Source organism: Myxine glutinosa, chromosome 5 (assembly GCF_964187855.1).
Source record: "Myxine glutinosa chromosome 5, kmMyxGlut1.1, whole genome shotgun sequence".
NCBI classification, from domain to species: domain Eukaryota; kingdom Metazoa; phylum Chordata; class Myxini; order Myxiniformes; family Myxinidae; genus Myxine; species Myxine glutinosa.
Genome location: NC_136265.1, coordinates 15,648,020 through 15,661,620, shown reverse-complemented (window position 1 = coordinate 15,661,620; position 13,601 = coordinate 15,648,020). Strand labels below are relative to the sequence as shown.

The following is a 13,601-nucleotide window of genomic DNA, read 5'->3' as shown; positions in this document are numbered from 1 at the left end:
GCACATCATAGACCAATTTGCATCAGTGAAAGCAAGGAAGGTGCAGTTGTAATTTTCATGTAGTGCAATAATTTGTTATTTAAAAGATTAACGAGCTTGACTTCTATTTTTGAGCTGATTTTATGGTAAAGTTATCCAAAAGATGGGTGTCAGATGTTTGGGCAGGGGCGCAATTTCAGTGCTTGCCCCAGGCACTATTTTCCGTAGATACGCCCCTGGTGAACGGTCAATATTGCCCCTCTCTTCCCTTCTCGTTTTGGACATTGTTGGTGAACAGTCGCATTTTGGTCTCTCTCGGCATCGACATTTTATCTCTCGGCATCGACGTCCTTTTGGTCCTTATCGTTGTGGATCTCATCGTGAACGGTCATGTGTCGACATCTTTTCGCCCCTTCTGATTTTGGACACCATTGCGAACGACCGTGTTCAGAGATCTTACCGGTGGTCGTGAGGAGGACATCTTGGTATTGGTCATGAGGAGAAAGAGCCACGGGCCGGTAATGGCAGTTTTCCATGCCGAGATTATGAGGACAAGCACGACTGGAAGAGCGAGCTGCACGCCTGCTCGTTCACTTCACGTGTGAGGCCTGGTTCGCGAGTGAGGCCTGGTTCGCGCCAACGAACGTGCATTTCCCGCCAAAGCCTCAAACGATCTTTGACGATTCCTGACGAGATACACCAGCCACTTTGAGCTTTGTGCCACAAACATTGCAATTTATTTTCCAGTTATTTTATCCTTTGTCTGTATTCGGGTCTGCGGGGAGCGCTCCAAGTAGGAATATAGTTTTATCGTGTTTTCTTTGTTGCCGGCATTTTCTTTAATAAACCTGTTTATTTTTGGACATTTTTATTCCGTGTTGTTTGAGTTAATGAATTGCAGGGTCGTGGACGTCGGGTAGACTCGTGAAGGGAAGAGTTTACGGCTTCTCCCCCACTCCCTCCACACGTGTATTACGAATACCATCACATTGAATTGAGCGCCTCGGAGTTAAAGCCCGTTTGGAAATCCGTTCCTTGGAGGATTTTAATCGCCAGAAACGCGACAACATAATCTTCCTTTTGGGTGAAGTGAAAGACAGTTCGATTCCAAAACTAAGACATCACAATTGATGCACAAATCGACACATGCTCGATGTGCCACACGAGATGGATACAAAATGGCATCATGTCATCTGGTCAGATGGTCCCTCTGTCATCGAAGGTGGCCGCGCCGCCGCAGGTAATGTTTTCACACCTGGCAGTGTCAGCGTGTTTGTCTGTGAGCAGGATATCTCAAAAAGTTATGGACGGAATTATGACGAAACGAGGTCGATGTGTTGGTTGAGCGACAAGAACAAGTGATTCGATTTTGCATTTAGAACTAAATATCGCCCCAGATGGGACTCGAACCCACAATCCCTGGTTTCTTAGAAGGCCAGTGCCTTATCCATTAGGCCACTGGGGCTGTGAGGAAGGTGGCTCTAGATCCAAAAATATCTTTCTGTGATGGGTTATGGCTCTTTTTGTGTTGCCCTCACATTCGCGAATTACGACGGTGGCCATCTTGGATTCTGAGTCTTCATCAAGTGATGTGAAACATCTGGTGGAGATTGACCCAGGTGTTTTAAAATCCATAATTATCAGATGGGTTGTGTAACTGTTATCATAATTATCAATTACGATGTGTCGTGGTGAAGGAGTTTTGTTCAAAACAGTCCACGAAGGCTTGTTCGTTCATTACTTCGCGTTGTGCTGATTTTGAACTGATTGATGTTTATCATGGTGATGGAGCTGGTGAGCAGGAAGGTAAACATGAAAGGTATTGTCACGTGATTGCACCTTGGTTAAGACCGGGGGATCGCGGATGGACTCGAGCTTACTTCAAGGTGTTTATGCAATCCAATTGATGGTGGCCGACACGCGAGATGGGGTTTGGGGGAGAATGTCGCGGCCTACCTTTTTGGCCCCAACGATGTCTTCTCCCTGCAAATTATTAAATCAAACCAAAAGCTGAATTTAGAATGTACAAAAGGAATATTTAATACGGACCCGAGAACAAGGAAAAGCAACAGAAGAAACTAAATTCTAAATTGGGACGTCCCCGCTCAGATTTCAAATACAAAACAATGGGAGAGGATGAATAAAATTAATGTCTCGTCGTGTTGTGGTTTGTGTGGGCTTATCTGTCTGGATGTGGCCGTCAGGAATTGTCCGGGATGGTCAGCTCCAAGCGCAGCTGTCCGACCGCACTCCTGTTGGCGCGAACCGCTCGGGCGTTGGCGCGAACACCCCTCTCTGCACGGGCCGTCCCGTGCTACACAGCACAGCACGCAGGCACCAGCAGCGCGAACAACAGGGGAGAATGATCGTCGGCGCTGGTCTCTCCACCACAGTTCCAAAGGCAAGCACAGGTCAAAAGTCTAAAGTGACAGTCCAGAGGAAGAGGCCAAGGGAAGAGAGGAAAATGTCGGCGAGCGAGTCGTTTTGTCACTCGTGGTGTGACATCGGCTCTCTCCCTCTACCAACCAGTGCCTCGTTTACTTCTCACCTTTCACGCCTTTTTACGTCACCGGCCCTTCTCCTCCAACCAGTGTGTAGCTTGTTGGAAGTTCTTTCGCGCCTTCCGCAATGAATGGCCATGGTCTCATCGGTTGGTGGCCAATCAGTGTGTCACTCCTTTACCTTTCTCACCCACAATCACGAAGAAGCTCTCTGGCCTTCCTTTGACCAATCGCACGCCCTCCCCTGCTCTGCCAATCGGTGTGGTATTTGTTGCTCACCCCTCCCCCTCTACCAACCAAGAGCCCTTCTGGGCGTGGCTCCCAGCCTGCCTGGCATGGTGTTCGTCTTCCATGGTGTACCACTGTGCGGCCGCTGCCTGCTTGCCTTTCTGGTCAGTTCTTATGGTCAGTCATTGTAAGGGGGGGAATTTAATTAATGTGTGCACTAAGGGCCTATCTACTGTCTATGGGATGTATTGCGATAAGGAACACTGGGATGCTTACAGAGGGAACGACACACAATGGAGTTAACATATTCCCGACAACTACTTTACATGCCCCGCCCCGTCATGGCGGGGACGAAGATACACTTAATCCGACATACGGGCTACAGGTCCCTGACTTACTGTACATCGAGATGGTTCTTCTATCACGATCATCAGAACACCTACCTATGCAAATCTACCTGGATCTAGATATTCCCCCCTACCCCAAATTCACAACATTACGTTCATAACTCCGAGTTGTGGTGATTTTGAACTGATTGATGTGTGTCATGGTGATGGAGCTGCTGAGCAGGAAGGTAAACATGAAAGGTATTCTGCAATATTGTACAAAGATGATCTGGTTGTTGTGGTGGAGAAATGCAGGAAGTGCTGGGGGAGTGGAAGAAGGTATTTGAGAAACATGAGCAGAAGATGGAGAAGATGGAGGTGATGTGGGTTGGGCAGCAGAGAAAAGAAACGAATATCAGGTGACAAGGGAAGGGGATCAGACAAGGAAATGGGTTTGAGTATCTGGGGGGAACAATGAGGTGAGGAGGAGGATTCAGGTGGGTGCAAATGCGTGGAGGAGGGTGGAGGGAATAATGTCAGACAGAAGGCTTACAAGGAGATTGAAAGAGAAGGTTCTGATGTCATGTGTAACGTCGGTCTACCTTTACGGTCTGGAGAAGATGGCGCTGACAGAATGACAACAACAGAGGCTGCAGGTTTTGGAGAACAACTTTGTCAGGAGGATTGTGGGAGTGAAGAGGGTGGATAGAAGGAGAATGGATTTTTTTTTTTTTTTTTTTTTTTTTTTTCTGTATACTGAATCGAGGCTCGTGAAAGAGCTAACATTTACTTCACAAACAAATCAACCAGACAAACAAAATATATGAAAAGCGGGAGCGGAAAACAAGATGGGGAGAGAAGGTGAAGCACACAAACACAACATTTGAGAGCAGGGAGATGTGTGGAAGGGAGAGGGCTTGGGGGGAGGAGGCATGGGAAGGGGGGGGGGGCGAACTGAGAACTGAGAGAGGAGACTGAGACTGAGAGAGACTGAGACTGAGACTGAGAGGAGAACTGAGAGAGGAACTGAGAGAACTGAGATGAACTGAGAGAGGAGATTGGTGAAATGCTGACTGAGATTTTTTTTTTTTTGGATACTAAGTCGAGGCTCATACAAGTGCGAACACAAATAACATGTAATAAAGGGAGTGGTAGAAAAGACGGAGAGAGAGGGAAGCACAACAACAGCAGACAACAGGGACATCGGTAGATCTGTGGAAGGGAGGGAGATGGTGGTGAACAGCCGTTTTATAGACCTGGAGGGAGGAGTGGGATTGAAGAGAGTGAGGGAGTTTGTTCCAGAGGCGGGAGAAAAAAGGAATGAAGGAGTGAAGGAGAATCGAGAGTCTTGATTTTGGCAGTTTAACCATAAGAGGGTTGCTGGCAGATCTTGTGCGACCTGCAGGAATAGTTGGGGTACAGAGCACAGACAGGGCTGGGGGAGGGGGGGTATAGGCCAGAGAGAAGTCGGGAGCAGACAGAAAAGACCACCAACCTGCCTGCGGTGAGAGAGTGAAAGACCCTCAGAATCAGCTTCATCGCGGGAGATTCCAATGATTCTGAATGCTTTGGTTTCAACAGCGTGAAGACGAGCTAGGTGTGAGGCAGGAGCACAAGCCCAGAGGGGAGAGCAGTACTCCATTGAGCTGCGGATGAAAGCCTTGTATGTGGTGAGGAGCTCAGGTGTGCCAAGGAAGGACTTCTGCACGCACGAGATGGGCTGGATACTTGGTGCAGATGGGGGAAGAGTGAATGGCAAAGAGAGCGGGTAGGTTGAGGGAACAAGGTCGGAGGAAAAGACGGAGACCACGGTTGAGATGGGAGAATTGTGTGAAGAGGTGCGGTGGGGGTGCTTGGAGAGTGGAGATAGTTTGCTGAGGACAGAGGGAACTGGAGGAGTATCGTGGTCAAGGCAGGGAGGAGCTTGATGCCATTGGACGTCACCCTTTATGAAGGGAAGAAGAGGAGAAGAGAAAGAAGGACTGGATGGACATATACACAGAGAATATTTGTCTCATTTTGTATCGGCCTACAGCAGCAGGATTCATAAAATTGATCTCGCTCCCTGTTACCTACGTCACCGAAGGTGGCCAATGTTTTCACTCCTGTCCGTCTGTTTGTCTACCTGTGAGCAGGATATCTCAAAGGGTTGCGAAGCTAAGTTCTGTACAGACCCAGTGGCCTAATGGATAAGGCCTTGGCCTCTTATGTCAAGAATTGTAGGTTTGAGTCCCATCTGGGATGTTATTTATTTTAAAATAATTGTCGCAAATTATAACGGCGGCCATCTTGGATTCTGAGTTTCATCATGTGTTATTTGTTTATTGTTATTTTTACACACTTTTATTTTACTTCATCTGAACTTTGTTTGTTTGTCCCGTTTCAAAGCTTTGAACACTTTGTTTTCTACTGGCCATACGTCCTAGAGAGCTGAAATTTGGTCCGCTGTCCAATTTTCTGGTATGTTTTGATGTATCAAAATTTTATGATAAAAAAAGTTTTAAACTTAAAAAAATAAGTGTCGATCCCAAAAACATGTTTTTTCGTTTACTTGTTTGGGATTTCACTCCACGGTGTTCGGTCGGCATCAAAGCAGATTTCATTAACAAAAAAAATCAACTTTCAACATTTTTTTCGAGGTTCCTGTGGAATAAATATTGTTGCATTTGTGGGGGGCAGAGGTACCTTAATCCAGGTGGACTGCATAGGTAGTGTGCTCCGACTGTCATGAAGAAGAAGAAATCTCGATGTACCATAAGTAGGGATCTGGTAAACGGTGTGTCGTGAAGAGTGTATCTTCATCCCCATCAGATGGGTGGGGCTTGTTAATTAGCGAGGGATTATGGGTAATTGATTCCCTGTTTGTAATTGCCGCTGTAATTTATTTCTCTGTTCGTTATGACACCGCACTGGACACCGAGCCAGAAATCGCCCATTAAACACAATCATGAAAAAACCAACCAGAATTCAGGCATCGAACAACACCGCTGGCGTCGCAGCCTCTACATCACCACAGGCACAGGCAGGCCGAGAGCCACACCCTGAAAAGCAGTGATTGGTCTGGGTTTGATTGGCACAAGCACTGGTAATATGGAACTCGCTGATAGGGTCGGATACGGAGACGTGTTGAGATGACGTCAAAGCCTGGACGATAAGAGAATGCTCTGGCCGAAATTTTCTCCTCTTGCGCCTTCTCGTTCTGGATACCATAGCGAACGGTCGTTATTGCCCCTCTCTTCCCTTCTCGTTTTGGATGTTGTTCGTGAACAGTCGTATTTGGTCTCTCTCAGCATTGACATTTTATCTCTCTCGGCATCGACGTCCTCTTGATCCTCGTTGTGGATCTCATCGTGAACGGTCGTGTGCCGACATCTTTTCGCCCCTTCTGATTTTGGACACCATCACGAACGGCCGTGTTAAGAGATCTTACTCGTGGTCGTGAGGAGGACATCTTGGTATTGGTCGTGAGGAGAAAGAGCCACGGGCTGGGAACGGCGGTTTTCCGTGCAGAGATTATGAGTACAAGCACGACTGGAAGAACGAGCTGAACGCCTGCTTGTTCACTTCACTAGTGAGGCCTGGTTCCCGCCAACGAACGTGAGTTTCCCGCTAGGGCCTCATACAATTTTTGACGATTCCTGACAAGATACACCAGCTGCTTTGAGCTATGTGCCGCAAACAACGCTATTTATTTTCCAGTTATTTTATCCTTTGTCTGTATTCGGGTCTGCATGGGAGCGCTTCAAGTAGGAATATAGTTTTATCGTGTTTTCTTTGTTGCCGGCATTTTCTTTAATAACCTGTTTATTTTTGTTCATTTTAATTCCGTGTTTTTGAGTTAATTTATTGCAGGGTCGTGGACGTCAGGTGGACTCATGAAGGTAAGAGTTTACGGCTTCTCCCCCACTTCCTCCCCGCGCGTATTACGAATACCATCACATTGAATTGAACGCCTCAGAGTTAAAGCCCGTTTGGAAATCCGTTCCTTGGAGGATTTTAATCGCCAGAAACGCGACAATATAATCTTCCTTTTGGGTGAAGTGAAAGACAGTTCGATTACAAAACGAAGACATCACAATTGATGCACAAATCGACACATGCTCGATGTGCCACACTAGATGGATACAAAATGGCATCAAGTCAGATGTGGCATGCAATATGGATAGAAAATGGCATCAAATTGCAAGTCATCACGACTCTGAGTATATGGGGAGGGCTGGTACCTCGCTCCACGTATGGAAAATCTGCTGGAGCTTGGCGTTTTAATATCAAGAATTTGTGGACGGACAAAAACACAGAGAAGAATTGCCTTATTTTCTTGTGGCCTAAAGCAGTCGGATTTGTAAAATTGATCTCGAACCGAGGTCCCTCTGTCATCGAAGGTAGCCGCAGGTAATGTTTTCACACTTGGCCATGTCAGCGTGTTTGGCTGTGATCAGGATATCTCAAAAAGTTGTGGACGGAATTATGACGAAATGAGGCAGATGTGTTGGTTGAGCGACAAGAACAAGCGATTAGATTTTGCTTTAAAATAAATGGTACCCCAGATGGGACTCGAGCCCACAATCCCTGGTCTTGGAGGGCCAGTGCCTTATCCATTAGGCCACTGGGGCTGTGTGAAGTGTGGCTCTACATCCCAAATTATCTCTCTGTGACGGGTTATCGCTCTTTTTGTGTTTGCCTGGCATTCCCGAATTATGACGGTGGCCATCTTGGATTCTGAGTCGACATCAAGTGGTATTTTTGTGTTATTATTATTATACACTTTTATTTAACTTCATCTGAAACTTGCTTGTTTGTCCCGTTTCTAATCTTTGAGCCGTTTGTTTTATTGGTTCCATACGTCCTAGAGAGCTGAAATTTGGCCGACGGTCCACTTTTCTGGTACATTTTTTTCTTTTATCAAAATTTAATGTACATTCAAAAAAAAAGGTTCGAAACTTTCTCAAAAATAAAAGTTTGTGTCCCGAAAAGATGTTTTTTCATTTACTTGTTTGGGATTTCACTCCATGGTGTTGGTCGGCATCAAAGCAGCTTTCCTGAAATAAATCAGCGTTCAACATTTTTTTCGAGGTTCCTGTGGTATAAATATTGTTACATTTGTGGGTGGTAGGGATACCTTAATCCAGGTAGACTGCATAGGCAATGTGCTCCGACTGTCATGAAGAAGAAAAACCTCAATAAGTAGGTATCCAGTCGACCGTGCATCGTGGAAGAGTGTATCTTCGGCCCTGTCAGAGGGGTGGGGCTTTCTAATTGGCGAGGGATTATGGGTAATTGATTCACTGTTTGTAATTGCATCTTTAATTTATTCCTCTGTTCCTTATGACACCGCACTGGACACCGAGCCAGAAATCGCCCATTAAACACAATCATTAAAAACCAACCAGAAATCAGGCATCGAACAATACCGTTGGCGCCGCAGCCACTACATCACCACAGGCAGGCCGAGAGCTACGCCCCAAAGAGGAGTGATTAGTCCGGCGTCTGATTGGCACAAGCACTGGTAAGTTGGAACTCGCTGACCGGGTCGGACACGTAGAAGTGTTGAGATGATGTCAGACCCTGGACGATAAAAGAACGCTCTGGCCGACATTTTCTCCTCTTGCGCCTTCTCGTTCTGGATACCATAGTGAACGGCAGTGGCGTACCTAAGGTATGGCAGGTGTGGCACGTGCCCTGGGTGCCACTTAAAGGGGGGCGCCACTGAGCAGTTTCTATTCAAGTCAGACAAGCCATCCTCGGATCGTGAAAAAAGAATTTTCTTCAGATGTATGATCTGTCTGATTATCATGGGTGAGAAGTACTCGGATGGCTAGATTGTTGAACCACTTATATAAATTATTCGGTAAAAATACAGTGCTGGCCGAGAGGCATGACCATGACCACCTACATGACCACCTACATCACAGTACCACTGCTCAGTGCCAACTGGCAGTAAGTCCATTCTCCTGCGCAAACTGGGGACGTCGTCTAGAATTTTGTGCAAAATCTGTGAAATTTAATGTCCTTATTAAAAGTGCCATTTCCTTATGTCAGAGCATTGTGTAAGAAGACCATGAAACGTTTCTTCACGAAGAAGAAGGAAAGTGGAGCTGAAGGACGGAAGAGACGAAAGTTGGAGACGGAGAAAGCCAAGAAGTCCAGCAAGTTCTTCAAGCCCTTCTTTGAAAAGCCCGGAACAAGTTGTTCGACACGTTCCATGTTGTCGCCTGCACCTGCTGCAAGTTTGTTACAATCCGAAGGTGGATCAAGTACAAATGCGTCACAAGCCGAGGAGGAAGTCAAGTCAGATAAATCCGAGTATGACGAGATTAAAAGTGAGGCTGCCAGAGAGAACGTGGACATGACAGGAGGGGAAGACGATGGTGGTCGTGGTGATGTTGAGTTTATTGACGAGATTTTACCTGACGAGATTGAACCTGACGACACTGAACCGAGTGAACTGGATGGTGTCAAAGAGCCTCGAACTGTCATTCCAGAAGTGATTGAACAGCATGACATTGGACTTCTGAAGTTCGACAAGAATACTGGAAAAGCAATTCTGCCTGACGCGTTGAGAACAGAAATAATAAAGCTGGGTTCGAAGTGTTTCCAGAACAGTGAGGGGCCTTTCCTACCAACAAATAACTACTCAATGAACAAAACTTGGTTCAAGAGGAAATTGGGAAATGGTTGTGGTGAGGAAGTGACTCGCTCATGGCTGGTCTATTCCCCTTCTAAAAGGTCTGCATTTTGTATCTGTTGTCTTCTCCATTCCCGTTCCTGGTCAGACCATCAATCCTCATTGGAGCAGGAAAGTGGATTCAACCAGTGGAAAGCACCTGAAAGGATTGGTGTTCATGAAAATGCAAAGATCATCATCGGTAGTGCTTCACACAGTGGAAAGAAATGGAAAGAAATTTAGCTGAAAACAGAGGAGTTATTGACGCGGAACTTCAGTCACAGATTGAGAAGGAAAAGCAGATGTGGCGTGATATCTTGACGAGAATCCTTCACTGCATAAAATTCCTTGCGACTCAGAACCTGGCTTTGCGAGGACACAGGGAGTCACTTCAGCTGGACGATGACTCCAATGTGGGAAATTTCCTTGGCTTACTGAAACCAATGGCCATCTTTGACCCTGTCATGAAAGAACACCTCACTCATGTGGAAAGTCATCCTGGATCCACGTCTTATCTTTCACCGGGTGTCCAGAACGAATTCATCCACATGATGGCATCCACTGTTCGCCAGAGTTTACTGAGAAGCATTCGTAAAGCCAAGTACTATGGTCTCATGTTCGACTCGACACCTGATCATGCACACCGTGAGCAGATGTCAGAAGTAGTGAAGTATGTGGAAGTTGATTTTGAGAGGAAAACAGTCCGTGTTAGAGAGTCCTTCCTTGGTTTTATCCAGATAGGCCAGAAGGATGCTGAGAGCTTGGTTGATGACATCTTGAAACAGCTAGAGAAGGACGAAATGGAGCTACAAGATCGTCGGTCACAGTGCTATGACAACGCTGCTGTGATGGCTGGACACAGAAGTGGTGTTCATCAAAGAATACGTGAGAAAAACAACCTGGCAGTGTTTGTGAATTGTGACAATCACTCACTCAACCTGGTGGGTGTGCATGCAGCCAAGCAGGATACAAGGATGGTCACGTTTTTTGGAACCATCGAAGCTCTCTACGTGTTCTTCTCTCATTCAACACAGCGCTGGGAAAAACTCAAAAACGCCGTGCCTGTGGTTGTTAAGTCGGAGTCCGAAACCAGGTGGAGTGCAAGGACAGGAGCAGTGAAGCCTGTCAACAAGTACCTTGAGGAGATACTTCAAGTTCTCCAGGACATGATAGACAATGAACACGAGACCAGTGAAACAAGAAGTGACGCAAGGCAGCTGTGTAACCGCATGTTGAGTTACGATTTTCTGACTTTGCTGGGATTTTGGAACAAAGTACTCATTCGCATTGACCGTATTCAAAAGAGGCTGCAGGATCTTAGAATGAACTTCCACGATGCTGCCCTGGATTTGAAAGCCCTCCGAGATCATTTTCATGATGAAAGAGAAGTGTTGGTCAGTGAGTCACTCGAAGAAGGATTCGGTCTCTGGCAAGAATGGAATATTGAAGTTGAAAGACGTCAGAGACGAAAGAAACGAATGGCTGATGAGAACTCGCGAGACGCTGGGTTAACAGCCAAGGAGGAAATGGAAAGAGTCATGAAGGGAACACTCGACCGACTTCACAGAGAAATGGATGAAAGGTTCGCTCGTTTGCGCTCGTTTGCACGACACTGACGCCAAATTTGGGTTCCTTCTCGATGTCGAGGGACTGTGTTACGGCGCCGACAGTGACGACCTAAAGAAGAAGTGCGAAAATTTGGGAGAATTGCACAGCTCTGATGTTGATGGACAGCAGCGATATGAAGAAATTTTGGATTGCAGAATGTTGCTATCAAGTCAGGCCAACATGAAAATATCAAGACTTGAAGAGCTTCTCGAATTAACTGTTCAGTATGGAGATGAGAGCGTCTTCCCCAATCTTCACATTGCTATTCAAATAATGCGAACCATCGCAGTTTCCATCGCCAGCTGTGAGAGCTCATTCAGCAAGTTAAAACTAATACTTTCGTATTTGAGAGCTTCCATGGGTCAAGGCAGTCAAGGTGATCTTGCTCTGCTGAGTGGAGAAAGAGAAGAAACTGAAAAAACTGACTTTGTGCACATCATAGACCAATTTGCATCAGTGAAAGCAAGGAAGGTGCAGTTGTAATTTTCATGTAGTGCAATAATTTGTTATTTAAAAGATTAACGAGCTTGACTTGTATTTTTGAGCTGATTTTATGGTAAAGTTATCCAAAAGATGAGTGTCAGATGTTTGGGCAGGGGTGCAATTTCAGTGCTTGCCATCGGCGCTATTTTCCGTAGATACGCCCTTGATGAACGGTCAATATTGCCCCTCTCTTCCCTTCTCGTTTTGGACGTTATTGGTGAACAGTCGCATTTTGGTCTCTCTCGGCGTCGACATTTTATCTCTCGGCATCGACGTCCTTTTGGTCCTTATCGTTGTGGATCTCATCGTGAACGGTCATGTGTCGACATCTTTTCGCCCCTTCTGATTTTGGACACCATCGCGAACGGCCGTGTTCAGAGATCTTACTCGTGGTCGTGAGGAGGACATCTTGGTATTGATCATGAGGAGAAAGAGCCACGGGCCGGGAACGGCGGTTTTCCGTGCAGAGATTATGAGTACAAGCACGACTGGAAGAGCGAGCTGCACGCCTGCTGATTCGCTTCGCGCGTGAGGCCTGGTTCGTGCATGAGGCCTGGTTCGTGCGTGAGGCCTGGTTCGCGCCAATGAACGTGCGTTTCCCGCTAGGGCCTCAAACGATCTTTGACGATTCCTGACGAGATACACCTGCTGCTTTGAGCTATGTGCCACAAACATTGCGATATATTTTCCACTTATTTTATCCCTTGTCTGTATTCGGGTCTGCATGGGAGCGCTCCAAGTAGGAATATAGTTTTATCGTGTTTTCTTTGTTGTCGGCGTTTTCGTTAATAAACCTGTTTATTTTTGTACATATATATTCCGTGTTGTTTGAGTTAATTTATTGCAGGGTCGTGGACGTCGGGTGGACTCATGAAGGTAAGAGCTTACAGCTTCTCCCCCACTCCCTCCCCACGCATATAATGAATACCGTCACATTGAATTGAGCACCTCGGAGTTAAAGCCCGTTTGGAAATCCGTTCCTTGGAGGATTTTAATCGCCAGAAACGCGACAATATAATCTTCCTTTTGGGTGAAGTGAAAGACAGTTCGATTACAAAACGAAGACATCACAATTGATGCACAAATCGACACATGCTCGATGTGCCACACCAGATGGATACAAAATTGCATCGTGTCAAATGCGTCACGCAATTTGGATACAAAATGGCGTCAAATTGCAAGTTATCGTGACTCCGAGTATTTCGGGAGTGTTGGTGCCTCGCTCCACGTCTGGAAAATCTGCTGGAGCTTGGCTGAGGCGTTTTAATGTCAAGAATTTGTGGACGGACTTAAACACAGAAGAATTGCCTTATTTTCTTGTGGCAGACAGCAGTAGGATTTGTAAAATTGATCTTGAACCGAGGTACCTCTGTCATCGAAGGTGGCCGCAGGTAATGTCTTCACACCTGGCAGTGTCAACGTGTTTGAATGTGAGCAGGATATCTCAAAAAGTTATGGACGGAATGGTGACGAAACGAGGTCGATGTGTTGGTTGAGCGACAAGAACAAGTTATTAGATTTTGCTTTAAAATAAATATCACCCCAGATGGGACTCGAACCCACAATCCCTGGTCTTAGGAGGCCAGTGCCTTATCCATTAGGCCACTGGGGCTGTGTGGAAAAAGGCTCTAGATCCCAAATTATCTTTCTGTGACGGGTTATGGCTCTTTTCGTGTTTGCCTGACATTCGCGAATAATGACGGTGGCCATCTTGGATTCTGAGTCGTCATCAAGTGATGTGAAACATCTGGTGGAGATTGACCCAGGTGTTTAAAAATCCATAATTATCAGTTGGGTCGTGTAATTGTTATC

General features: G+C 46.2%; 2 non-coding genes across 2 annotated transcripts; both read right to left on the bottom strand.

Moving 5' to 3' along the window:
* Positions 1-1,368: 1,368 nt before the first annotated feature.
* On the bottom strand, positions 1,369-1,444 carry TRNAR-UCU (transfer RNA arginine (anticodon UCU)). The gene is given in 2 exon segments: positions 1,369-1,404; positions 1,408-1,444. It is a non-coding gene; the product is annotated as a tRNA-Arg (tRNA).
* Positions 1,445-13,327: 11,883 nt separating this feature from the next.
* TRNAR-CCU (transfer RNA arginine (anticodon CCU)) lies at positions 13,328-13,401 on the bottom strand. Its single transcript has one exon. It is a non-coding gene; the product is annotated as a tRNA-Arg (tRNA).
* Positions 13,402-13,601: the final 200 nt, after the last annotated feature.